Source organism: Mustela nigripes, chromosome 4 (genome assembly GCF_022355385.1).
Source record: "Mustela nigripes isolate SB6536 chromosome 4, MUSNIG.SB6536, whole genome shotgun sequence".
Taxonomy (NCBI): Eukaryota; Metazoa; Chordata; class Mammalia; order Carnivora; family Mustelidae; genus Mustela; species Mustela nigripes.
The window spans coordinates 47460652-47488290 of NC_081560.1; the positions used below are offsets into that span (position 1 = coordinate 47460652).

Sequence of the window (27639 nt, forward strand, 5' to 3'; positions counted from 1 at the left end):
GGAAAAGTATTTACTAAATATTTGCCCCGTGGCAGGCATTTTGCGAGGTCCTGGGTATATGAAGCTGAACCATGTTCACAATTACTCACACAGGCACAGAAAGACAGAAATAATAAAGCAAGATGCTAAATGCTATTATAAGGATGCTTTAAGAAGCACTTTGGGAATCCTAAGAGAGGAAGAGCAAACACCACTGGAAGGATTCAGGAAAGCCCTTGCCTGTGGCAGAGCTATTATAAGGGAGAGGCAGCCTAGGGTGTTAAGAGTGACAGTCCTGAAGTAACAGGCTGCACAGGTTCAAATTCTGACTCCACTATTTACTGGCTCTATGATTCTGAGAAGTTTTTTAACCTCTCTGGGTCAGGTTCCTCCTCTGCGAAATGCAACCAATAATGGGAACCTCTTCCATTGTAAAGATTAAATGAGTGCCTAATACATATTAAGTGGTACTATCTTAGCCAGATATTACAGGAACTTACCCAACAGAGATCATGCAGAGAGAGTGCACCAGTTAGCAGAACAGCATGTGTAAAGAGTGGGATGAAAGGTCCAATAGTTGCAATTACAATGAAAATGTTAGTATAGCAGGTTCATAATGTATATGTGGAAAGGAATCAGGTATAGATTAGGTTCATACTGTCAAGAGACCATCTACATCAAGCCAAGGAGGTTAGATTTTAGCAGAAGTACAGTTGACTGCCAACAAAAATCTGTTACAGTCATCTCTGGTTTTCCAGAACATTCTGCCTCTAATGCAGGGCCTTTGCTGGCCTGGGTAAGGTCCCACGCCAGATGTGAAGACAAAGCATCACATAAAGGGTCTTATTTGTTTTTGTTTTTGTTTTTATCTCAAATAGAACTTTCTGTGGTCAAGGATGACAAAGTAGACATTGCCACTTTTAGTTGCTTACCAAGAAAAACTGTGGCGCACAACTGAAGGACAACTGTTCCTACTTCCTTATGTGGCTCTCCAGGTTTGGAGGTACCTAAGTTTGGTTCTTCCTCCATTCCCGCAAAATGCTGGACCTGGATTTCAAAACTCACTGTTGGATGTATGTTTGTAGCCAGTCGATTTTATTAGCTTTAATGATGTTCACAAAGCACAGAATGTTAGAAGTTGAAGGGAATTTACGGCAATTGCTAGGTCCAGTTGGTCCCTATTTGGGGGTCTCTGGATTCCTAGGCAGTCTGTGAAAGCAGTAACAGAGATCAGTTCTCTTTCCAGTATTTCTAAAAGCTTACCATATATTTAACCATTTAGTCATTCACAAAAATGCTTTCACATGCCAAGTAAAATGTCAACTTTCTTTACGTCAGCTAGAATTTTTGATTCAGGATGGTAACATCAATCACTGCATGTTTATCACAAGTTCTGACTGACAATTACAAATGCTTTAATTTAAAAAGAAAAGGTATTAAGTAATATTTATCTAGTGGGAAAAATCTGTCAAATGTAAAAAGGAAAACAAAGAGGTCCTTTACAAGATAAGGTGGGAATCAGTGGTCTCTAGTCCATCCTCGCCAGTCTGTCCCAAAATCCTCCCTTAGCAGTAACTGGCTGGTTTGTCCTCAGACCTTGATAGTGTCCTCAGACCTTGTGTGTCCTCACTCCCATTCCACCTCCTGCCTGTTTTTAAAGTGTAAAACCTACTCTTTACTGGGAATGTCTATCGGAAGGGAAAAGACAATTCAGCACGTTTGGGGTTATCTAAATGTCAAAGGAAAGCCTGAACATCAACTCTCGAAAAATGAATGAGTTAAGCACTGTCTACTCTTTGGTGACATTCTATTACATAACAGTCAATGTGTCTCTAGACAGCAAGGCCTTTAGGAAGGATTCTTGTGCTCTGTCTCTTGCACACTCTACCCAGTAAACACTTAAGGCACTGCATAAATGATGCATCAGAATGCATCCCAACCACAAATGGATCCTGAATAAAAGCCTTTTTGGATAACTGGAAAATATCGCACAGGGATGAATGCCAGTGTTTGTAAATGCACCCTGAGCCTGATAGTTATCAGATTCTAATCTTGCAAATGTTATTCTCTTTTCTGTTCCAGAACAGATTTGGGACTGTACGCCCAAAAAAACCATACAAAAAATATAGAACATGTTCATCCTTGAATGACTGCACTGAAGAAGGAGGGTGAAATGACATGGTTTACAGTTGACAGGCCTGGATCTCTAAATAGAACTATTCATAACGTGATGACTAATAACAAAAACAGTTACAATTCCATTTAGTTGGAAGATATTACCAACTATACCTTCAGTGTCCTATTGCTAGGCGAAATGACCTATGTTTTTATTATACTTTTTGAAATCCATGGCCACTGAAATTAGGGTTTGGGGTGACAGACAGATAAAACTAAAAGAAAAAAAAGTCTTGGGTGCCTGAGTGGCTCAGTGGGTTAAAGCCTCTGCCTTTGGCTCAGGTCATGGTCCCAGGGTCCTAGGATTGAGCCCCGCATCGGGCTCTCTGCTCAGCAGGGAGCCTGCTTCCTCCTGCCTCTCTGCCTGCTTGTGATCTCTGTCTATCAAATAAATAAATAAAATCTTTTTTTAAAAAATCCCATATTAGCAAAGGGTGATGGACATAAGACCTATGGAGCCAAGCATTCCATGGTATTTTCACCATACAGATAGCTTCATTGAAGAAGATGGCATGGTGGTTTCTCCTGGCAAGTTTTTCAAATTATGTGTACAGTACAATAACTGAGAACACAAGGAAGGGAGGCACCCATGACAGAAATTCTGGCTCTGCCACTTATTAGCCACATGATCTTGGGTAAAATATTCAACCTCTCTAAACTTCAGTTACCCCATCAGACTAAAGACAACACCATCTGCTAAATAGAACAATGTAAGTAAAGTATTTAACATAATGCCTGGCATATAGAAAGCAGTAATCCAATTAATTTATTAATCTATTTCCTCTGCGTGAACAGGCAGTAATATGAAGTCTTTAGCCACGCCCCTTAACAGGTGCTTGTCTGTCATTCAGGTAGGGAGAATCCTTTCTGCTGATCACATAACATTGTGAGTAAGATCTGAGTTCGCTGAGGGAAGCTGTCCTACTGATTCAGTGACATCAGGACAAAAGGAAGATAAAATCATGACTGGACTTCACCAATCTGGAGACCTTCCCATACTTACTCTTCTAAAACTGGGGCAAGGACAATTAGGAATAGTTCATCATTTGCTTTAACACAACCTTTGAGTTGCCCCAAGAGCACAGTACACAATTCCATTTTTGTAGTTTTATGTGGCAGAATAGAGGCAACCTGCTCCCACAAACCCCATCACCTTGGTCACACATTTTTAAATGTGTGGTTGGGCTGGTCCCACTTATCACTGATGGAAACTCCACTTGGTTAGGAAAAATCATTGCCTCTAAGCTCAGGCAAATACTTGGCCATCGAGAGTCAGACTCTTTGTACTTAGCATAGTTATGAGAGTATAATTCAAGTCTGAAAGGAACTCAATGGCTTAATATTTTGCTCCCCCTCCAGAAACCCATCTTCAGAAGTTCTTGTTACCGCCAACCAAAGGAATAACACATAGATAAGTAATAATCTGGCCATGTTCTGTGCCCACTCCCCAAGGCGAACACTTTGGGGAGAAAAACACACCCTCTCCTGTTCTCTATCAGGCACACAAGGAGACTAGTCACGAGCCAACAGATTGTTTGTAGCAGTGCTGAGGTCTCCGATATGTTGCAGAAACGTCCCAAAACACGGGTGACGAAAGGCCACATGCACAAATGCACACAAAGCACACAGACTACAGAGGGAGACTACAGACTACAGACTACACAGACTACAGAGGGAGACCTCTGCAGCTCGCACAGCAAGGGCAAGAAGCATTGATTTTCACTGGAGAGGACAGATCAGGTTACAGGAATGCACACATTTAATTTTTATGAGACAGAGAGCTCACAGAAACAACAACAACAAAAAATCCCACTTTGCGACACATTAATGCAGCTGGTAAGGGCAACTCGCAGATAAAACAAAGAGAAATGCTTAACTAGATTATCAAAAGGCCTTTGAAAATAAACTGTAACGCCACAAGTCACTCTGACATGTTCCATGATGCTTCTAGTCTCCAGGCTCGAGAGATGCTGGACCCAGGTCACATCCCCAAATCCTCCTTTTTTATATAAATACATAGAGATGTTATTACTCACCAATTTCTGGTTTCCCTAAAGAATGCTTCTCATTTTCTAGGTAAATCCAAGAGTCACCAATCCTCCAGCTGCCAGCCCCAACCCCGGAAGAGCAAGTAAGCAAGGCAGAAATGTGGTTTCATACCAGAGCATCTTCCTCCACAAATGCAATTTACAGTGGAGTGTTTGGTTCATCTGTCACATGAGAATTATACAACCCTGAAAATAAATAAGTGCTCCTCATTCAGGTAAATGAGATCGTTTCAGAAGTAAATTGACTCCACCACTAAAGCTTGCCTTTTGCAAAGAAAATAAATGTTTGAAATGTTTCTCCTGATGAAGGTGATGCAGCTGATGTTACCTTGAAGAGGCTGGTCCTATGGCCCTCATTCATAGTAAGGCCAGCCCAGGAGAAGCTAGAGGCCACAGGAGCTGGAAACAGCTGGTATTAACTCTCAGCTCTTATCAGTATGCAAAATCTCCCTGGCAGGAATGGAGAGGGAGAGGTCAAAAGGCACATCTCCACAGAAATCTTACATTCGGAAATAAAAGCACCTTATAGAATGAACTGAATTTTTACCAGCCCACACGAAGATTTTAACCATCCACTCCCTCCTACAGAGCACCCCTCATCTGAGCTTCACGACAGCCTTGCACATTTGAGAAAATAGTATGTTTCCCATTTATAGGTTGGAAAACTGAGGCAGCATGCAGTTACCCAAGTAACCAGAGACTCACAGTTGGTCATAAGTTGAGTTCAGGGTCAAGAACCAGGTGGTCTAGGCGATAATACCAGCACTCACTGAATCTCTGTTTTTAGAGGAATCACAACACACAGTTTCTACTCCTAAAGTGCTTATGATCTAATTAGAAAAATAAGATGCTCACACGTTAAATTAAACAATACCATTGAGAAAAAATTACCAATGCTCAGTGTATATTCTTTTCACTATTTTCAGCTCAGAGCCACATTAATTTTATGAATTTACAAACTGACAAAAAGATTCCTAATAAGTTAACACACAGTTGCAAACCAAAGACTGCACAATGAAAGCCAGGGCTGCTGTTCAGAACACATCATTTGCTAAATTATTTGTGCCCACATGACCCTCCTGCTGAATACCTAGGAAAACTGTAATACCTAGTCTTAGGTGTAAACATTTATCAGTGACCAGATGATACAGTTCACACTGAAGGAGAAAGAAGTTTAACGTGGTTTTAAAACCCACAGTCTCCAATTTTTAGCTATTTCGCTACTGAGTTACAATGATCTATGGGAATTTAAACTTTTCTAATTTTTTTGGATTCCCACTTCTCGGAACTCCAAACTTTCTAAACACTTCCAACCAACTTTCAGATTTCTATATTTTAAGGAATTCACTTAGAGTGGGCTACATTGAGCATGTAGAAGCTATGAAAAAAAATTGGCAACAAGGTCTCCACAAATCTCTGGATCGACACCGGGTGTGAATCTGGACAGATGATTACAATTCTATAAAAAAGAGTGAAGAATTAATAATCTAACAGTTATAATAATTAGCAATTATATTTTCAGAGTCTCTAAGAGTAATTAATTAGAGCATACCTTTGAGGTATGATTACCTCCATTATAAAATGAGGCAGCAGAGATGGAGCCGAGATGAGCGAATTGCCTCTGGCCAAAGGCAGGAAAAGAGAGCGGGCTGTCAGATACCTGAAATTCCTGAGCCCCGCAGCCTGACTCACTAAGCCCGCTCACTCGCTCACTCGTTGCTGGCATTGGGAAGCTCAGCCTTCACGTGGTATCAACAAGAAGCTGTCTTTTTCCCTCTGTCAACTACCCTCTCCGCTGGTGCTATGGACCCCTTCGGTTCTCACATGAGATTCTTCTCAGACTGTGGTTTCCTTGGTTGGCAGGCTGGCACCCAAAAGTGTAGTTGAATAAAATGACATAAGTAGAAGTCTGGATCTTTTAAGATTTTTATTACTGTAGGCGAAAAGGAGAGATGCACAGAAAAACATAAGGAAGATTGCTCTAACTGAACCTATAACAAGCAGGAATAAAGTGACTCTAAATGTAATGTGTTTACACATTTGCAGGCTTATATATAAACTACACACACAAATGTTTTTGAAAGTATACGGCTGTATTTGTGCCTCTAAGTTTTAAGGATAAAGGGTGCATATTAAAAAGTGTACATTTCAATATCTGAAATATTAATACCCTGGAGGAAAAATGACCAAAGCCACAGACAGACGTGAACAGACAATGACAAATTGCCAGAGCAAATAAATGGAAATCATGTTCAATGTTCCTTTTCATCAAATAAAAACAAGTTAAAATAAGTTTTGACTAACAAATTGGCAAGTATTTCCTTTTTAAGGACTATTTAAATCCTGGTTAAAGGTCAAGTTTGATAGGTACTCTGCATAGTGGTGGCGATGAGGAGGCAATTGGTATAAGATGTTTGTAAGCAATTTAACAGAATGTATCAAAATCCACTTGTTAGAATAATTCCTTTGGAAAAAATGAGAGATGGAGCAGATGAAGGGTTATGTGTAGGAAGGTTTACCACAATATTATTTATTATCAGAGAAAAATTCAAAATAGACTATGTGTCCAATAATAGAACAGCTTAAGGACATTATGACAAACAGAAGATTATACCATCATTAAAACTGTATTTTCAAGAACTAAATCATGACCTCCGGGAAATGTTCACAAAGGAATGCTAAGTAGGAAAAAATCCAAACACAAATCTGCAAATACCCTATGAATTATAACTAGATGATATGGATGAATAAAGACATAGATTATACGAGACTATACATCAAAGTTACCAACAGTGACTACCTTTGGTTAGAATTTCTTTCTTTATAAGTTTCTGTATTTTCCATGAGTTTTTAAAATCAGGAAACAGTAAATTTCTCTTTAAAATTTTTAAAAAGTAAGGGAATCCTTAAACTTGAGATATAGTTTAACTTTTTTTTTTTTTTTTTTTTTTTTTTTTTTTTTTTTTTTTTGCCATGTTGGTGCAAGCGAACTAAAATTCATCTTTACTCAGAAAGGAACACAACAACAAGTAGATTTGAGCATTAGGACTGGTTGATTTTCCCATGTTAAAACTCTGGAACATACCCTGCCTAGTGACTCTTTCAGGAAAAATAGATTCCCTTTTGTTCCTCTTTGGGGTATTTTTCTCACAAGGTCAGCTTCAGGGGGAATTTAGAGGAAGGAGAAGTTACCAAGACCACTATTTTAAATGGTGTGTTCTAACTTCAAAATCATAGAAGACACTGCCAAATCTGGGTGTCTGCCGGCTTAGAAAAAAGCCCTAGGACGACACAGAGGCAATAGCCATGAATGATACAACAGAAAAATGAGGGCTTCTTGTTTGAGAAAATATGCACCGAATATGCCAAAAAGACTCCTACACTGAATGTTTTTCTGAATGAATTTCTTGTAAGTCCTGTCACATGAAACTAATGTAATACTAGGAATCCCTATGCTATGAGGACCTCGTTCCAAGTGCACCCACCCCACTGCTTTTGTCATTGGCTGGTAGAAATACACAACTCTTCAACTCTATTAACACACTGCATAATTATAACATCCTATTACAAAGCTTCCATGTTTGTTTTATTATTGCCCAAGCATGGCTTTTAGTTCATAGATTTCAGAGTATTAAAAAAAACCAAACAGCTAGATGCAATAACTAATGCAATCAGAATCACTAAAAAATCACAATAACCCATAGCTGTTTGCGGTCACCCAAACCCTGCAATGGCTCTCCACTGCATGTAGACTGAAATCAAAACCCCGAACACAGCTCAGCACACCTCACCTCCAATGTCATCCCATAGCATTTGCCCCCTTGTCCACTACACTTGGGCTACACTGGTCTTCTTCCTTCTTCTCAACCATGGCAAGCTTATTCCCATAGCACTAGGTCTCCTCTATACCTGGAATGTTCTCCCCCTTAATCTCCAAATGACTGAACCAGCTTTGTTTTCAAGTATAGGTTAAAAGTGATCAAGTGAACAGATGAGAAATCAATCATGTGAAATGACAAACTGAAATTACCATTTTTTACTCTGATACTCTTCTTAGGAGAGACTGCCCTTGGTTTACCACTAATGTTTGAAAGTGCCTTACGAATGCTTTCTTGAAAAACAGAAAGGTTGTAAACATCCAAGCATGAGCCCATGCTGAAAGTATAAGAATGAACCAGGATTCTTTACTGGTTACAACTCAAAATCAAGAAGGCTCTAATACCAGCTTCCATTGTCTTCCCTAACTATGGTGTCTTAGGGAAATAGGCTATTTCCCCTACGCTTATTTCCTTTATGTCTTTCATTTCAAATAGTGTCCATTATTAATGCTATAGATACAACATTAACTCCAAGTATCATTTACAAGTACTGTGTAGCAGGCAGTCTCGGAATGTCCCCCAATGATCCCAGTCTTCTAATGCACATGTGTGTCATCTCCTCTCCTGAATACAAGCCAGGCTTAATGACTTGCTTCTAACGAACAGAATTCAGCACATGTGACGGGATGTTATTTCTGAGATTATATTAGAAAAAACAACTGTGATTTTTATATCTCACTTTCTACCTCTTAGAATCCTTGCTTTATTCGTAGCCTGCCAGCAGCCACATAAATGAGCTTGGTGTGCATCTTCTGAGACCTGCAATGGCCACATGAGTTTAGAAGTAGATCCTCCCCTAGATGAGAAAACTATAGCTCGGGCCAAAGTTTTGATCACAGCTTTGAGAGAAACCCTGAGCAGGGGGACCCAGCTAAGCCATAACCAGATTCCTGACCCACAGCAACTCTGAGTTAATAAATACATGTTGGAGAAGGGTGCCTGGGTGGCTCAGTCAGTTAAGCATCCAATCTTGAGTTCTGCTCAGGTCATGATCTCAGGGTCGTGAGATCAAGCCCCACATCAGGCTCTGTGCTGGGCGTGGAGCCTGCTTAAGATTCTCCCTCTCCTTCTCCATGCCCCTCCAACCCACCCCCACTCACATATACATTCTCTCTCTCTCTCTCTCTCTCTCTCTCTCTCTCTCTCTCTCTAAAAAAATAAAAATAAAAATAAGAAGTTAAAAAAAATCTTTTAAATAGATATATGCTGGGGATGGGGGGCCTGATTTGTTAAACAGCAATGGCTAACTAACACAACTGTTTATAACCCAAGCTGCATACCTCACATTTCTTTTTTTGTTAGTGAAAGAAAATTTAAGCTCCCTAAATTATAAGAATAAAATCTTAGGTCATATAGGGATGAAGGATATTCAAAACTAGAAATAATGAATCAGGATTTATTCCCAAAAGAAATAATAACTATATTTGCTATACCAACCGTAATAGCCACTCATAATTTATATACCATTTTTCAGTCTAGTTAACATTTTCACATAAGTGACCATTTACTCCTCTTACAAATGCTATGAAGTAGGTATTACTGGGATCTCCATCTTATAGATGAGGAGAATGATACTCAACAGATTTTATGAGCTCCAGAGAGCAAAGACCTCTCTCTTGTTCCCCATGCTTCCTCAGTGTCTCACTCTATGTCTAGCATTATAAATGCTCAATACATATTTGCTGAGTAGATGCTTCTCACCACAATGTTATCTATAAAGTTGGTGACCTTATATCTATAAAGTTGTGACCCTGAAGTTCCCCAACTGACATACACATCAATCAATCTCTATAGAGACCCATGTAACTCATGAAACCAGTGTATGTGTTTCTCAAACAATATAGGCACCTCTGAAAGCTCACTTTAGCTTTAAACACAGTACAAAGATCATTCGCGAATTTAATCCTGTTTTTCAAACAGTTCTACACTACCAAAGACAGAGACCTAGAGCTCTTTTACGAGCAAACAACTCTTTCTCAGTAAATTATATCTCTTCCCTCAGATATAATTTCCTATACTGTCCCCAATGAGGCTGGAGACAACAGACCTTTCTAAGAGCCACCAAAGGAAGTCCTCACCCAGTTCAGATCCCTTCTTGCCCCACCACACTCCCACCCCTCCCCTGCCAGCCTGGCCTCTTTCCCGGATAAACATGGCAGTAAACATGGTGAGGAGGAAGTAATAGGTCTTGTCAAAGGTCACTATAAAATAACCCCAGGCAATGTTAGATAGAGGTGTCCACAGAAATGCAACAAAGAGGGGGCGCCTGGGTGGCTCAGTGGGTTAAAGCCTCTGCCTTTGGCTCAGGCCATGATCCCAGGGTCCTGGGATCGAGCCAGGGTCCTGGGATCGAGCCCCGCATCAGGCTCTCTGCTCTGCAGGGAGCGTGCTTCCTCCCCTCTCTCTCTCTGCCTATTTTTGATTTCTCTCCCTCTGTCAAATAAATAAAATCTTCAAAAAAAAAAAAAAAAGGAAAGAAAATAAATGCAACAAAGAGGCTGACAAGGAAACAGGAGGTGGGGTATTTTGATTAGGAAGTTTATATAAGCCTTAAATTCTTCTTTTCAAAGTTTCACAGTCCAGTGATCATTCACTCTAACCACAGCCCACCCCCTTCTATCACCAAATAAGAAAGTGTTTCTTCACAAAAAAATACATGGAGCCATTAAGTAATCAATTAGTCTATGTTTTAAGAAGATAAGAAAATCATTAGGTATGATTACTCATGAAATCATATGCTTACAAATAGAGGAACTGTAATATATCGTGTGTAAAGTAATAAATTAATAGCAGGCATCCATTCACTCAGCAAATATTGAAGAATATTCTTCAACACTGTCTGCAATATGTCAGCACTAGATGTTGGGAAAATGGTGATAAACTAAATATGCATGATCGGAATTCAGATTCTAGCGGAACATATGGATTTCAAATTTTAAAAAATTAAAAACCACTTTAAGAAATATAAATCTAAAAAACTGATAAAAGCTAAGAAACAAAAGTTCAGGGTAGCAGGAGTTTTTAACAGGGAAACCTAATTTAGGTTAGGAAGCCAGGAAAAAGCAGGCAGAGTCTCAGCAGGAATGGTCAAGGCAAAAGGACAGCATATGCAAAGGCCCTATAGCTGAGAAGGGCTTGGTGCTTTCAAGGACCTAAAACTCCAATGTGGTTGGGGCCCCCTGCATGAAGAACTATGTGTTGTGAGATGAGCCTGGCCTAGCTGATGCCAAGACTGTGATCCTGACTCTCTACCTGTTGCCCAAACCCACCTCCCTGAATACCAGAGTCAGCATCTCCCATCTACTGGACATCTCACATGTAACACACCCATAGCTGAGTTCCATTTCTCACCCACCAAACCATCTTCCCCATCTCAGCTAATGGAACTCCAACCTTCCAGGGTCTCGGGTCAGTAACCTCAGCATCCTTCTCCCTAGGCAACCTGTCAGCAAGTCCTTTCAGCTTTACCTTCCAATTAAGCCAAATGCCTTCTCACCACCTCTCCCATGATCACGCAGCCCAAGATGCCAGTCTCTAGCCTCCTGACACATCTCTCTGCTGCCACGCTAGCCTACACAAGCCCACTCTTTGATGACAAAGAAGGTCCTTAGAGGTGATGGATTTTCTTCTCAAAACTACCCAGTGGCTTCCTTTGTTGCTAAAATCAACATCCAAGTCTCACAGCATCGTATGTGAGTCCCCCCATCACCTCCCACTCCTTCCTCACCACCACCATGTCTGCATCCTTGCAGCCCCTTGAACATACCAGGCCCTGTGTGCTAGCAGATCCTTTGTCTGCAAGTTCGTTCTCCACACCCCTGCAGGAAGGGCCCCTCCCTCCAGCCTCTCTACTCACCTGTCAGAAAGGCCTTCCCTGACTCTCCAGCTGAAGGAAGAAAGAGCTCACGGTATCTATTTACTCAGTCTCATCTTTCTTTTTAGCACTTACTGCTATATGATGAATTATGTATTTACCTATTTGTATAGAGATTTTGTATGTTGGTTCACTGACATACCCTTAGAACCCGGAAGAGTTCTATCTGAAAAGAGCAAAAGGACACCTTTAATGATGCACCTTGTTGGCCTACCACGTGGCCATCTCCAGAAGTCCTATTGTAATAAAAATACAAACTCCCAGCAAATAGATGATTTAATATCTTAGCAAGATTGAGAAGCAAGAGAACAAGAGAGGATCTGGCTAGGAGGAGGAGCATGAGGGCCAGGGTGTGTGGAAGACCGAGCAGTGTCTTCCACAAGACACTGCTTGTGGGGGAGATGGGCAACCCTGAGCTCCTTGACAGGCACTGGAGTGGAACAGAATGTGCCCAGAGGAAGAGGGGCAGAAATAAAAGGAATGAAAGTATGAGAGTGCCCAGGACGAACTGGAGCTCTGTCACATTTGTACCCAAGCTCAACCCTCAAGGAAGGTATTTTTAGCCAGCATAAGAAGAAGGAGTTTAAGGTCTTCAGAGTACCTATTTCCCCTGCTGAAAGATTGGCCATGTGTGTTTTTATAATCCTAAAAAAGAATGCACAACAAACTTAAATGTGAAATACAGTGGACAGTTAAGAAATTACGGTCTAGCAATTCCATGGAATATGATGCATAAGCACAGTTTTGAAAACTACATAGCAACATGAAAGAATGCCTGTGGTATAGTTTTAAGTGAAGGAAGCAGCCTTTAAAAAGGAATCTGTGTTCTAATTAAAACTATTTAAAAATTATTATCTGGACCAGGTAGGGAAGAGAATGTAAAAATGAAAAGCCAATGATTCCTTGGGGTTGTGAAATTCTCTGCAATTTCCTAATCTCACTCCATTTTTGAAGTTCTGAAATATTATTACAATAGTTTTTTATGCTGTAGGGACAGCCATCAACATACCTAAAGACTCTCCCTAGACTGGTCTTCCCAGGAGCCCTCGCCAAACATCAAACGTCTCCCTCTGGTAGTAGGAAATTCATGACAAAGAACAACATCCAAGCACCCCTATCATCAAATCACTCAAGATTATTTATCTACTCCATATAAAGAACTATATGCTAGGTTTCTATAAGGGAAACCAGCACCGAGCAAGAGTCAATTCTTTTTTTATAGAGCTTATAATCCAAGAGAAGGAAATTATGACAAATATAAAAATAACTATAATAGAAGATATTTTTAATCATAAGAAAAAATATTAAGAAAATATTAAGGAATTAATTCTGCATTTCATTTTTGAGAGATCAGGAGAGGAGTTTGCACAGGCACATGGTGAAGGGGTGGGAGGAAAGGGTGTGCTGGACAAAGACAAATGCTGCAGGGAAGAGGAGAATCTCAACCTCGCAGAGAGGCACCCCACACAAACAAGAGTTTATTATGGATCTGACTTGAATATGGGCTATACCTACAGAGATGCTGGTTGGGATTGCCCTAAGGGGCTTAAAACAGACATTGATGAAGGCTCTTGAGCAGAGAAATGAGACATTTAGAGCCACAGAGGAGAAGGATTTATTTCATAGTTACAATGGAACGAGTCTGAGCTCAGGGACAAGACAAAACAGTTCTAAACCCCAATTCTTCCATTTACTGGTTACATTTCCTTTGTCCCATTAACTGATTTGTCCCTACCCTCTGAGCCTCACTTAACTTATCTATAAAAAGGAGTAAGTCCAGTTCCTAGGTGTGTTGGTCATGAAGGTTGACACAGTAGATTGAGAGAGCAGGTTAAGAGAGACTAGATAAATAATTCTATTCCCCTTAATTCACTGTTCACAGAAGGAAGAGGTTGAGAAGGAGACAGGGCAGAAGAACAAAAATCACAGGACTTTGCTCCATGGGGTCTAGAAGACTTGGTGGTGACCCATTCGTGATGGCCAAAGGGAAAGACAAAGTCAGCAACTGAAGTTCAAGTTGTGAACCCAGAGGATGATGGTGGCCCTTACTCAAATGGGTGTGTCAGAAGGAGAAATGGTATAAAGATTAGTTCCTGTCGGGACATTTTGAAAATTAGGGAACAGCAGCAGACGGTCTAGGAGGAAATGTCCAGAATGAACCTAGAAATCAGGGCTCCTGGCCCAGGATATAGGTATGGGTTGGAGACACATGGCATATGCTCTGAGACTTTCAGTAGTTGACCATTCCTATTTCCAGTATCTGTAATGCTTCTACCAACATTTCTCCATACTTATCTTGATATATTCATCCCAAACATGTAGAGAAGTTATTGGATCAAAATGCCCTATTTGCATATAACCTAACTACATTTAGCATCCTTTATTTTTCTCCATGATGTATTATTTTTTAACAGCTTTCTTGAGATATAATTCACATACCATACAATTCATCCACTTCAAGTGTACAATTCAATGGCCTAGGAATATTCACAGATTTGCGCAAATAGTAACACAATAGTTTTGGAATATTTTCATCATCTCAAGAAGAAATCACAAAGGGCTTAATGGTCACCCCCAAGTTCCCAGTCCTACCCTCAGTCCTAGCAACCACTAATTCACCTTCTCTCTCCATGGATTTTCCTGTTCTAGACTTTTCATGTAAATGGAATCATACAATATGCAATCCTTTGTATATGACACTTTTTCTTAGCATAATGTTTTCAAGTGTCATGCATGTTGTAGCATGTGTCAATACTTCTTTTCTTTTTAAGACCAAGTAATATTCCAATATATGGGTAGACCACTTTTTGTTTATTCATGCACCAGTTAATGGGCTTTGGGGTATTTCCACATTTTGGCTGTTGTGAATAACACTGCTATGAACATTCATTCACAAGTGTTTGTGTCGACATATATTTTGATTTCTCTTAAGTGTATACCTAGGAGAAGAATTGCTGGGTCACAAGGTTTATGTTTTAACTTTTTAAAGACCTACTGAACTATTTTCCAAAGTGGTTGTGCCATTAGGCAAACCCACCAGCAATGTATGTGGGTTCCAATTTCTCCACATCCTCATCAAAACTTGCTATTGTCTGTCTTTTTTATTATAGTCATCCTACAGGGTACAAAAGTGGTAACTCACTATGGTTTTGATTTGCATTTCCCTGATAACTAGTGACACTGACCATCTTTTCATGTGCTTATTGGTCACCTGATTATCTTCTCTGTAGAACTGCTTATTCAGATTATTTGCCCATTTTTAACTGGGTTACTTGTTATTTATTAGGATATGTTTTTAAAACACAGAATTTTGTCCTCTATGCTTTCATTGTATAAAATAAAGATAGCACATAAGCATAAATTATTCACACCTAAAAAAGCTGATTCTTTTTCCCTGCATTGAAAAATCTATGTTCAACTGTGTGTGTGTGTGTGTGTGTGTGTGTGTGTGTGTGTTGTATATGGAAACTGGTGGCTATTGTCCTTATGAATAAGCATTATCACATCAAAACAATGATTACGCCTGGCAGGGTGACAAACTAATTGTATTTAATTCTTTGTTCTCAAGGTTAAAAGTTGGTACCGCTCTTTTAGCACTGCTCCTTCGTATACTCTGAAGATAAATTCAAGGCCAAACCAAGAACAATGTCCATGTTAGCAAATTCATTAATCAATGTGTATATATCTATTTTAAGGCACAGCCTTGATTTGTTGGCTTTGTCCATACCTGGTAATGTGTGTATCCCCAACTCTGAAGACTTGTTCTAAGTTTTGCTGGGGGTCCATCAGAAATTTATTTTTAACATGTGTTAAAAAATGTCTGGTTATGAGCCACTTCACTGCCAATCTGCCAGCTCCTGAGGGATCCCACTACTACATGCCCTGGGTGCTGCTTGAAAGGCTTACCTACTGCTATGGATTATATCGTGTTCCTGTCCCCAAATCCCTAGTACCCTAAAATGTGACCTTATTCAGAGATAAAATCTTTACAGGTAGTCAAGTTAAAACGAGGTCCTTGGAGCAGGTCCTAATCCAATATGACTCCATATACTGTGAAGTATATATACGCTGTTGTACCTCCAGTCTCCAGAATCTCCTATTGTTTTAAACACTAAAAAACTACAACTATATAAAGGAATATAAGACTTCCTAAGGAGACCTCCTAAAATATCTGCTAAATGTTAAATAAGCATCCCATTTACAACCTTCCTTTTAATGATACTATAGTTTGGGACACCTAGGTGGCTCATCTGCTTAAGTGTCTGCCTTTGGCTCAGTTCATGATCCCAGGGTCCTGGCATTGGGCCCTGCATTGGGCTCCTCCTGCTTTTCCCTCTGCTTGCTGCTCCCCTGTTTGTGCTTGTTCTCTCTCTCTCTCTCTCTGACACATAAATAAATAAAATCTTTAAAAAAAAAAAAACAACTTTTTTTTTTAATTTAAAAAATAAAGATACTATAGTTTTTGTGCTTTAGGGGGAAAAAAGCACATTTCTTGGAAATGGTAAAAAAAAAAATCGGGTTAAAGGGTTAACTTGTCTGTCTTAAGACTGTCCCTCCCAGAGGGCATGTCAAATAATTACATGTAATTTTTTTTATTTAACAGACAGAGATTACAAGTAGGCAGAGAGAGAGAGGAGACAGCAGGCTCCCTGCCGAGGAGAGAGCCCGATGCAGGGTTCGATCCCAGGACCCCGGGATAATGACCTGAGCCAAAAGCAGAGGCTTTAACCCACTGAGCCACCCAGGCACCCCTGTAATTTTTTTTAAATGCCTGGTTTTTGCAAGTGCTCCTAAGGCACAAGAAAAAAAAAAAATGTTCATCTTTGCCAGCGCTGCCTCCATCCAATGAGCAGACAACACTGTTTTGTTTTTTTTTAATGTTTTGAATGATTTGGAGATTAGCATGGGTACTTAACAAAAAGTACAATTTCAAATTACATGCTGCTTCACGGTGCCAAAACACTGTGCGCCATCATCTTTGATGACGTCCACCAGCACGGCACTAAGAATGGTGGTTGTTAGTCATCTGGCTTTGCAAAGCTGGAAGATGAAATTGTAAACAATGTGTGCTTAACCAGGCCATATTAGAAAAGAAGAGTGTCTCAAATATGGTTTCAATTTTTTTTTTAAATCTAGCAATATCTTTCAATCAACAACGTGTGCATCTAAATCAATGTGACAAATAGATGCTTGCTCAATCGAAGAACAGTTCATCCATGGGCATCCTTAAAAAGATGATAATCACATTTGCAAATATATATGCTAGTCACATCCGGGTCCTCCCTGGCCAAGGTTTTTATTTCTATACAAGCTTAACCACCATAACCACATATATGTGTGGATACTAAAATTGCTTTAACTTTAGTATAATGCTTAGAAGACGCCCCGAACTAACCCATCCCTGGCACAGGTCACAGACTGCATGATTAATCATAGCTTCTAGCTCGTGCGTGGAAGACCGAGAGTTGCGGACAGAAACTGTGTGTAGCTAAGTTCAACCCTAGTGATGATTAGGAGAAAACAAAGACAAAATACTCAAAAGCAGATGACGACTCCAGGCCAAGTGTGAAGACAGCACATCGGTAAAGCAAGACCTAAAATGTTTTCCTGAAGATTCAGAATCTCTCTATCTTGCTCTGTAAATGAATGTCCCAAACCCTTTACTCTCAATCCCTAAAAGAGTTGAAAAATTTACATTTTTAATCTCATTGTCTTTCCACCAAGTCTTCAACAGTCCATCACAAAGTAGCCTTAGAGAAAGTTTCCCTAGATACCACTAAAAACACAGGTTTGTAACAGATGTCTCCATGCAACTTTTAAAATAGCTCCCACGTGAAGAGGCTGATAGACCCAGATGTACTTGTTCATCAATCCAGGTACATGTAGCCTGGAGCTGGGAAGCAAGAGTTATTAGCAGAGAAATCATTTAAGTGCAAATAATACATGCAAAAGCATCAGAAAAAAAAATGTTATTTGTAAATTCAAAGACAGGAGCAATTGTACACACAATTGGAAAATCCCTACCTGGAAACTACCCGGAGTAGTGCTTATCTTTAGGCACTAATAAATGGGAGCCCTGGTCTCACACCCTTCTAATTAATGAACATGATGCCTTGCCTTGTCAACCCCTCAGTTTCTTCTATTAAACGGAGGTTAAAATTTTTCCAGTGAATAACATGACAGAAGACACAAACATATTCACCACAAAATGTACAGAAATGTGCCATTCTATACTTAAAAATGATGGTTGTAAGTTATGTTTAAAAAGCACATGGCCACACAGACATGTACTTGGAAACAGACTGCTATGCAGGGGATAAGGAGAGAGGTTCGGGGTGGAATGACTCACAGATTCGGGAATGCAGAGGCTTTCAGCAGCACAAAGTCACAAGGGACCATCCTCGAGGTCTCTCCTCCCCTCCATAAACAAGACTGTTTGTTGACTTGGAAAGAAGATGGTGAGGAGTTTAGAAATCATTGTTTTTAATTTTGGGTCCTTCGTATCCTTGTACTGAATGCACAAACTGGCATATTGTTAAAAATGTATTAAAGGAGCACATTCTGGTGGGCGTTGAGAAATACTGATTCTTCTAATATTTTACAGGATGACAAAGAGAATAAACTAAGTCAAGGAGCTATAACTAACATCTTGCAAAGGGCAAGTCTGTTCTCTACAGTGACACAAAGCTTGTTAAAAGCTTAGAGGGAAACACGAGGGGATCCAACTGTCTTAAATGCAGTAAGATTTTTCCCTCCAAGAAGAGCTAAAGTCAAGTAGTACCTGGGGCAAAGAAGTAAACTAGCAAAATAACCGAAATGGGGCAATCTTGACCTTTTCCAGCAAGGAGGGTTTCTAGAGAGGCTGCATACAAACCAAATCGAATGTTAAGATTTGGAGGGGAAGCCAGCCATTTAAAACCATTTAAAATATTTGAAAGTCATGCAAAGCAGAGTTCATCTGTGGCACAAAGAGTTGTGTTCAAAATCATTCAATCCGTGCACTTTAATTTTTCTTGATTATACTTCCTTAAATATTTTTCGTAGTGTGCAGCATCCCTAGGACAACCACTTGCTGCTCTTGAACTCAACGCTTTCCTGAAATCCCTTTCTATCAATAGGTCATAGAATGTTAGAGCAGAAGACACCGTAGAGATCAGTTACAACTGCAGTTCTCAAACCTGGCTATATTTTAGAGACACTTTCAGAGCTTTTTACAAATACAAAGGCCAAGGTCCCCACCCCAAACCGATCAGATCAGAATTGGGCGTGGAGAGCAGTATCCTTACTTTTTACAGACCCCACAGGTGGTTCTACTGGGCTACCAGGATTAAGAACCACTGGACCAGAGTGTAGATTTGCATTGTCTGACACCACTGTCACTTGGCCGACATGGGCCACAAGAGCACTTGAAACGCAACTGGCCGGAATTGAGACCTGTAATTCACGTTAACTGTAAACTACATACCAGATTTCAAAGACTTGGGACCAACAACAACAACAATTAAAAAACAACAACAACAACAACAACCACCCACAAAGTATCTCTTCAACATTTTTATATTGAGTATATGTTGAAATACTATTTCAAATACACTGGGTTAAATAAAATACATTATTAAAATTAACTGTTTTTTACCTCCTTAACGTGACTGCTAGAACATTTATAATTACATGGGTGGCTTACATTTATGGCTCCCACTGTTGGACAGTGCATTCTTTTATCACTCATGAAGAAATTGAGGCAGAGAAGCATTAGGAGTTGAAGGCAGCACTTTGAGGATTCACTCTTCTAGTCTTAGTCTTTTCCTGTGGCCATGAACAACACAGTTTTGTAGAGCTGTGGCAGAGCCTGGGATGCCATCAATTCAATTTCAAACCTTTCTCTCTTTTGTCTTGCTACTTATTTCTTCTATGATTGGATATTAAAATCTGTTTTCCTTCATGGAAAAATGTCCCCTCCCCCGTTAGGCACACACTCGTGATTTGTTATTGTAGAGTCACTCGTAAAAGCAGAGTAACCAGAACGGATACTTAAAATAAATCTAGAAAAACATCGGTATAAGGTAAATGCAGAGAATGAATGAAGAAGACCCTCAAAGCTTTTCTGTTCTGGCTTATGTTTTACCATGTTGCAGTTTAGTAAATAACCTCAGACAACCCTCTGCATCCTGAGAGCCATTTTCAACACAGTCCCTGCTCAGAATTTAGAAGTTCAAGAACTGGGAATACTGTCCTTCCTCCCAGAAGGCCGTGTTTTTCTGGACAACGCTGTCATTGCAGGAAGGCAGATTGGGCTCTTCATGAGGGCCTGCCACATCACACCCAGCCACCCTGGTGGAAACAGACCTCATCTTCAATGCCTTCTCCCCTCTGGTGCAAGGATTAGGACCTGGTCATTCAAAGGCCAAACAGCATCATCGCTTACTTAGAGAAGAAGATCTTGTTTTGATAAAATACAAGGTTCCTACCAGATCTGGCAATGGGAGATGAAATGTATTTCTTCTTATAATCAGCTAATTCAAACAAAAACAAAGATGTTTTTTGTTGCGTGTGGTTTTCCCCCTTGGGAAGCCAGCAGAGAGAGAACTGCATAAAATTGGCTGAAATGTGTTGTAGTTGAGGAATCATGCAACACAGGGGCTCCTCAGTGTAATAAGAGAATGAAAGAGACCTAAATTCTGATATAAAGTGTTCACACAAAGAGCTGGAAAGGAACACTACGGGTCATGCCAAATAACACATACAGTAGATGAATTCAAGATTTCTATTGAGATATTCTTGTTCTCCATCCTAAATACAGCATAACCAAGATGTCATCTTAAATCAAATGTGTGGTGTTCAGGAGCCCCCTATGTTTCATGCATGATTTCTATTAGTTGTGATTAGTCAACTTTGCCAGGCAAACCTCAAATAGCGTACTTCTAGACTCAACTCACTTCTGATGCAGTAACATTTCCCTCCAAACTCTCTCATATACACTGACCTGGAAAGATAAAACACTGGAGACAGACTCTGGGCTTTACAAGTACATCTGCCAGAGTGAAAGTAACACTTGTTGCTCTATTCGACACAAAGAAAGATGATTTATTTTAACTTTAAATAAGTTTTCAGATCCCTTCTTCAAAGGTGATTAAGAAAACGAAGGAAGTAACAAAAGTTCCTGCCTTATCCTAGAGAGGTCTTTTAGAACATCTTTAAGCTCTGTCTGATTTTTAGTCTCAAATGAAATCTGGAGGGTGCTGTTTTACGGGGCATGTCTAATAGTAATGAAGGAGAATAAGAAGAATGGCTTTCCAATAAGGAGGTCAACACAAAAAAAATTAGCATTACAGAATAGAAACTACAGTTTTATGGTCAGGGGACTCATTCAAAAGATCTGATAAAAATTGTCTTTGAAAGGTTAGTGATCAAAAGATTTGAAAAGAGCAAAGCCTCCGAAGCCATGGGTTATGTCTCATTCATGACCATTTATGGCAGCCTCGCTCACGGAAAGAGAACCCGACCTGGAGGCCGGGACCTGGCTTTTCGGCTCATTTTGGCACTCTCTAGCTGTAGGCCTCAGTGAGCCAGGGAACATAACCAGGCCTTCGGTTCTTCTCCGCAAAATGACAAGGTTGGTCTTTCAATGAGAAGACCTCCTTAGCTCCAACTCTGTATACATGATAGCAAGCCTTTCTAGCTCGCCATCAGAATCCCTGGTCCAAAAGGAATTCTTCCTCTCCAAGATGAATTCAAGCCAAACGCCAACATAGTAGTTTTCAATCCTTGTTAATTTTCGGGTAAGAGATTAGAACTGTAAACCTTGAGGAAACAGAAGGAAGCAACTAAAATAAGTGTTTTTAAAGTGTTACGTTGATTCTGATCTAGTTTTCAGAAAATATAAATGAATAATAGAGCGAGCCTGACAGAAAGAAATACAGAAATGCCAAAGAAGCATCTTATACATTCTGAAATTTATCCAAACTATGTAAGTTTTATTTTGAAAGTCCCAGAGTCTCAATATGAGCTTCAAAAATTTTACTCTTGTTTCTGATATACTGTTATCACTACCTGAAAATTTGTAAAAGCCTTCTTGTTCTTTTTTCTCCTATGTTAAGTCCATGATTTGCGATTTCCAACAATGGAATACTAATAGATCCTCAAAATCACTAATTGCCCATTTTTTCCCTAATTACAAAATATAAGAACTTTTAACATGATGTCATTTTTAAAGTGTCAGATTTTCTATTTAAAACAATGCCACAAAATAGATAGCTTATTTAGTTTACAAATAACAATACAAAAAGGTTCTTTAAGTCTGTTTATCATATCGGAAAGTACTTCTTACACTTAAATGTTTGAGGCCATTGCCCTCCCCAGTTCATTACCTTATCTCAGTTGCATAATTTCTTAAATAGCATTCAGAGAGATAGTACTGGATATACATTTTTAAGCACTAATTTATAAAAAGCATTGGTAGATTCCCATAATACAGCTAGTAGTCAAACTGGACAAGATAATGAATTGACTGAGATCATTGCTCCATCTTCATCCAAGAAAGCTGCCTCTAAAAAAAGATCTTAAATTGCTGTAGAAATCCAATTTGTAAGAAGCAAAAGAAGTGTATAGATGGGAAACACCAGCCATGATCACATTAATTTTGTGACTAACAGCACTGCTTTGAAGTGAAGAAGGGGGGGAAAAAAAAGATGACAAACATAATAAGTCTGCTCAAATCCCCAATTTTAATCTAACAATGCAATCAGAAGAAAACCAACTACAAACACAAAGTTCACGTCTTCAGGATACAGCAAACATCGCCAACCCATGAAACAATTTTCAGCTTAATAAGAAACAAACTCCAAGGCTAAGGAAATACTATAGAAAGTGATGCATCCTTGCTAAAAGGCAAATTATAGTAAGAAATCAGGAGACCAGGAACTTGACAGTGGTACCAACAGCCATGATCGACTGGTTTGGAATCCGAAGGTGTGGGAAACTGACAATTAGTTGTATGATAATCTTCAGCCTACAGTAATTGAAGAGCTATAGAGGAAAAGTCTCTCGGGCAAACTACCATTCAATTAACCTCCTGTTCAAATCAAAGCTGCAATGTCACAAAGATGGGCCCATGTTTTTGTGGGCATGTTTTTGTGGGAATGTTCTAATAAACTACCTACTCATGTAGAAACTATATAAGGTCACAACTGACTTCTTATTGACAGGCAGTTTACAGGTATCAACAATTTACATTCAAAAACAGCCTCAAGATATTATCAATTGAGCAAACATGTTTACCCTTAGTAAAGTTGAAAAATACAAGTCGTTCTGCCTCAGTCAGGATTTTAAAGTAACAGATCTATATAAAATGATGCAAAGGAAAATGAGGACATTTACAGGGAGGCACCAGTGAGTTCTATGATTGTTTTCTTTTTAAGTTTTAAAACACAAGTAATAGCTGATATTCAATCAACAGCACCCTACTTCAGGGGAATACCTATCGAGGTCTGGATGTGGAGAATTTTTTTGTTGTTGTTTTATTTTCATTTTTAGTTTTCTTTTTTTTAAATGCCTCCCTTATTAAAACTTAAGTACTTATTAAAGTGATTCATGAAGGCCTGTGGAAAAAGGAATTCTTACCTGACACATTATTTAACATGCTTCATAGCTCCCCCCTGCAGTTCACACGCCCATGAACATTATTTTACCCAGGAAATAATGGTCTTATTCACACACACACACACACACACACACACACACACCTTCTATACAAAATGCTACCAAGTCCCAGGAAACCGACAAAGGCAACATTAAAATTCAGTGTGAAATAAGAATTCCATTTCTGAATTCCATCTATGAAAACATAAGCTCGGCCTCATTTAACTAACTGCAAAGTTCCTTTCTGCTTCATAAGCATAAGAAACATCATCTTACCATTATTCGTAGAATAAAATCAGCAACGTGTTGCTTCTTGCAGTCACCAAATCGGGTTTATTTTTTTCTTCCTTTCTTTCTAGTAACTTCTATTTCACCAGCAAGATTAGGAAGAAAATAAATCTTTGAGTATTTGCTTCACAATTTCAGACCACAAGATTGTGAAACTAGCTCTTGATTTACAAAGAAAAAAAGAAGAACAGGTCTGGTATTTTACAATCACTTCTGCAACCAAGAGGTACCTCCTGGACTCTGGTACCTCCTTTCCTCCCTCGTTTGCTAAGTTTCTTTTAGTAATGAGACTAATTTTTCCAGTAGCCTTGAACTCCCCAGATTTAACTGACATGGAAAATGTGACTAAAAACTTGTAGAACTGTCTAGCCTCCAACCCTACACAGAATCAACTTTGTTGGAAGTGAGGAAGAACACCTCGCAAGCAGCTACTTGCTCCTTGAGACGCCTGCATTTCAACGGCACACAACACCAAAGAACAGTGCGCCATCTAGCTAGCAAGCTGCACTCTCCATTCTCTAAGGGGGGACACCTTCAAACCCTGGGAGTTAAGAACTTGTCAGGGTTCAGCTGCTCTGAAGGTCCAATTGTTTATTTAAATAAAAAAAAATATCGCTACTGAGATAATCCACATCGAGTGGATATGGGAAAATTTAGGTTATAATGGCACTACAAACTTTTACATCTAACTTTGATTTACAAGATAAAAGCAAGTTTTAAATTAAAAGGGCTTTCTGTTAATAGAGCTTATTATTCTGAAGACGGGGAATGATTTTCTTCGAAAGTTGTCCCTGGGTGCATGCCTATTATCTTTGCTTTTCCCCTTCCACTAATGAGCATTTATCTAAAGAGCCTGTTAATCCTCTGATGTGTGCTTCTGGTCAGAGGTAACAGTTTGAATAAAACCACTAATCACTGATCACTAAATCACTGATCATTAATCACGCTCTCCCGTGCTGGTGACCCAGGCCATTTTTTCCTTCAGGTCTATGCATCGCAAACAAGAAGTTTAACATTTTAGAAGCACATGCATTCTGCAGGGGTTATACTATTTCATCTCTAGATGTGAATGAATAATAAATACTGCCACAAACTTGGGGAAGGATGTCAATTAGACCCCAGACAGGAGTTTCACAAATGCCTACTCCACAGCAAGGCTGTTTCACTTGGAAGAAAGTAGATCTGATTATAACAAAACATGTGTTCTTCACAAAATTCCCACATACTCAGAATATAAATGTTCCTTAATTTAGCTTCCACCAACTTCAAATCAGAGAGCACCCAAATCCTCTGCCCCACTCAATCCAAAACTCTGTCAGTAGATTTTTTTTTTAATTTCTGCTGCACGCACGCACCCTCCCCCACTTAGAGTTCTTTTTACTTTTATCCCTTACACACGTCACACACAGAGTGTTTCCACTTCCACTGCCAGATAGGCAGATTCGGACTCAATTCAACGACTTAGGTATTCAACTTCCTCTTTAAATATAGAAACTTCAGATTAAGAGAAAGAAGTATATACATCAATTTATTGTAAGGTGTTTTGGGTTCAACGACTCACATTCCCTCACTTTGTAAATGAAATGTTGAATCTTGATTCTTTCAGCTACATCTGATTTAATCAGCATCCTCACTTCTTCCCTCTTCCGCTACTACTCGGCTGGAGAAAGGCGCTATGTCAAATTAAGTACTTTGTTCGCAGTGGGTGTGTTGCTTTCCTAAGTCACCAAAGGGACAGGGTATTATCATAAGGACTCTGTTTCCTGAGATGCCTTTTCTGTCAGGACAGAGCTTTTTCGCCCTGGAGAAGAGGGCTCGCTGGTGCCTTTCTTAAATAATAGAAAAGGGCAGATTGTGTGTGTGTTGATCAGGTACCGTGCTCCCCTCAGACACCAGAAGCTCTTAGGCACACTCCGGGGACAGGGATCGCCCCAGGGAAAGCACTAAAAGGGGGAGGCGGGGCCAGTGAGATAACGGTGTGGGCGGGAGAGGGGGTAGAGAAGGAGGGGTCCGGGGAGGAGAGGGCAATAAAGATGCCCACGGAACGGGCGACTGTACGAGTATGTTGCGGGTGGGATGGAAAGCAGAGTTGCTTGGTCAGCATCTCTAAACCCGAACTCTTCAGTATCTGAAGCTGTTAATCAAACACTTACTGGCCTGCAGAATGACGTAATGGACCTGTATCCAGCCTTTATTCCTTGACACATGTCAGAGAGGGAGGGAAAAATAAAAATCAAACACACTCTGAGGACTCTGACAACGCAATATACAAGCAACCCACTCCAGTTCCTGGCCTTGAACAAGCATCAAGTGGGGGTGGCACCCGTTCAGGCCAAGTCGGGGAGGGGGTGGACAAGCTCTGAGGCTTAATCTACCGGATACTCCCTCTCCCCGCCCCCCGAAATAATTCTACGGCAAAGAAGAAGTGGGATGCAGTTGCCCGAAGAAAACGTGTCCTTGGTTCCTTCTCGCGTCTTGCCCCTCTAAGAACTTCGTGAAAAGTTTAAGCGGTTGCGTGGAGAATCTGCAGGAGAGGAAGGCTCCGCCGCCAGGTCCTGGGAACTGCCACCGCGCTGCCGCGGCAAAAGCGGGAGCTGTCATTTGGGGCAGCGGCGGGGAAGAGGTAATGATGCCAGCGAGAACGGGACGGAAGCAGGAGACGGCTGCAGGACTGAAAGCGAACAGAGCCGTGCCACTCTCGAGCTTTCTGCGCCTGGAGCGAAAGCCAAGTGCCCTTCAAGGGCCACGTCCCCTCCCCGAGCGCGCGCGCCCACCAGCTGCGGCGGGCAGCCCTGCGGGAGAGGTGGCAGCGGCAGGCTCGGCACCGGGAGGGAGCGAGCCCCCCGCGCCCGCCCGCCCGCCCCCTAGGTGACCCGGCGTCCTCGCCGCGCCCGCTGGAAGTTTGCAAACTTTCTCCGGGGGTTCCGCCGCATCACCGGGAAGTTGGGGACGCGGGGGGAGGCTCCTGGCTCGCCGTCTCCGCTGCCACCGCCGCTTGACCGCACTTCTGGAGGGTTCCGCACCTTGCCAGGTCTCTGGAGGCAAACACACACCCCCGATTCATAACTGTTCCCCGTGTCAGGGAAACACACGCGCGCTCCCACACACGCATCACGCCGGGGAGGACACGGCGCCCGCTCCACGTTAGCATCCCTCCAGTCACACGGCGCGGCGGCCAGAGACGCGCTCTGGAACAGACACGGCGTGGGGTCTCTGGAGTGGCCTCAGGACACAGCAGAATTCCACAGTCCACCAGCATTTGGGGCCGGACTTCCCTCTGGTCCGCCAAAGTGTTTACAAACACAGATCACCCTCCAAAAAAATGCATCGCATCTTCCCTACTCCTTGCCCTGTGACCTGCCCACTGGACCAAGTAATCTCGCGGCTGCTGCCGAGAACCAACCCCTGCAAACCAAGTACGCTCCCGAGATGGCTCCCGCGGCAAGTGCAACAAAAGTAGCTAAATGCAAAAGCCCCAGAAGTGGCCGAGCCGTATTTTTAGGAACTTACCAAACAAGTGTGGAGAAGGCAAGAGCGGAGCCCGGGTGAAGGGACCACGTTGGACTGAGCAAAGATTACAATACATTCTATTTAGAGTGCATTACATCACCCCCCCGGTGACGTCACGTGGGATTCCTGAACTTCTAAATCATTGCGGTCCGCGGGGGAGGGAGAGGAGGGGCGGGGCCGCCGCGCCGAAGGGGCGGACTCCGCCCCTGCCACGCCCCGCCCCCGCCCCGCCCCAAGAGCGGACCCCGAT

The 27639-nt window shown here is 41.0% G+C and overlaps 1 protein-coding gene across 3 annotated transcripts in view; it reads right to left on the reverse strand.

The window, feature by feature from the left end:
• CREB5 (cAMP responsive element binding protein 5) overlaps nt 1-27434 on the reverse strand; it is a 402562-nt gene extending 375128 nt beyond the window's left edge. For all 3 annotated transcript variants that reach the window (XM_059396664.1, XM_059396663.1, XM_059396665.1), the window contains exon 1: nt 27390-27434. The gene's annotated coding sequence lies outside the window, so the exon portion shown is untranslated. The remainder of the gene's footprint in view (nt 1-27389) is intronic.
• Between the last annotated feature and the right edge of the window lie 205 nt (nt 27435-27639).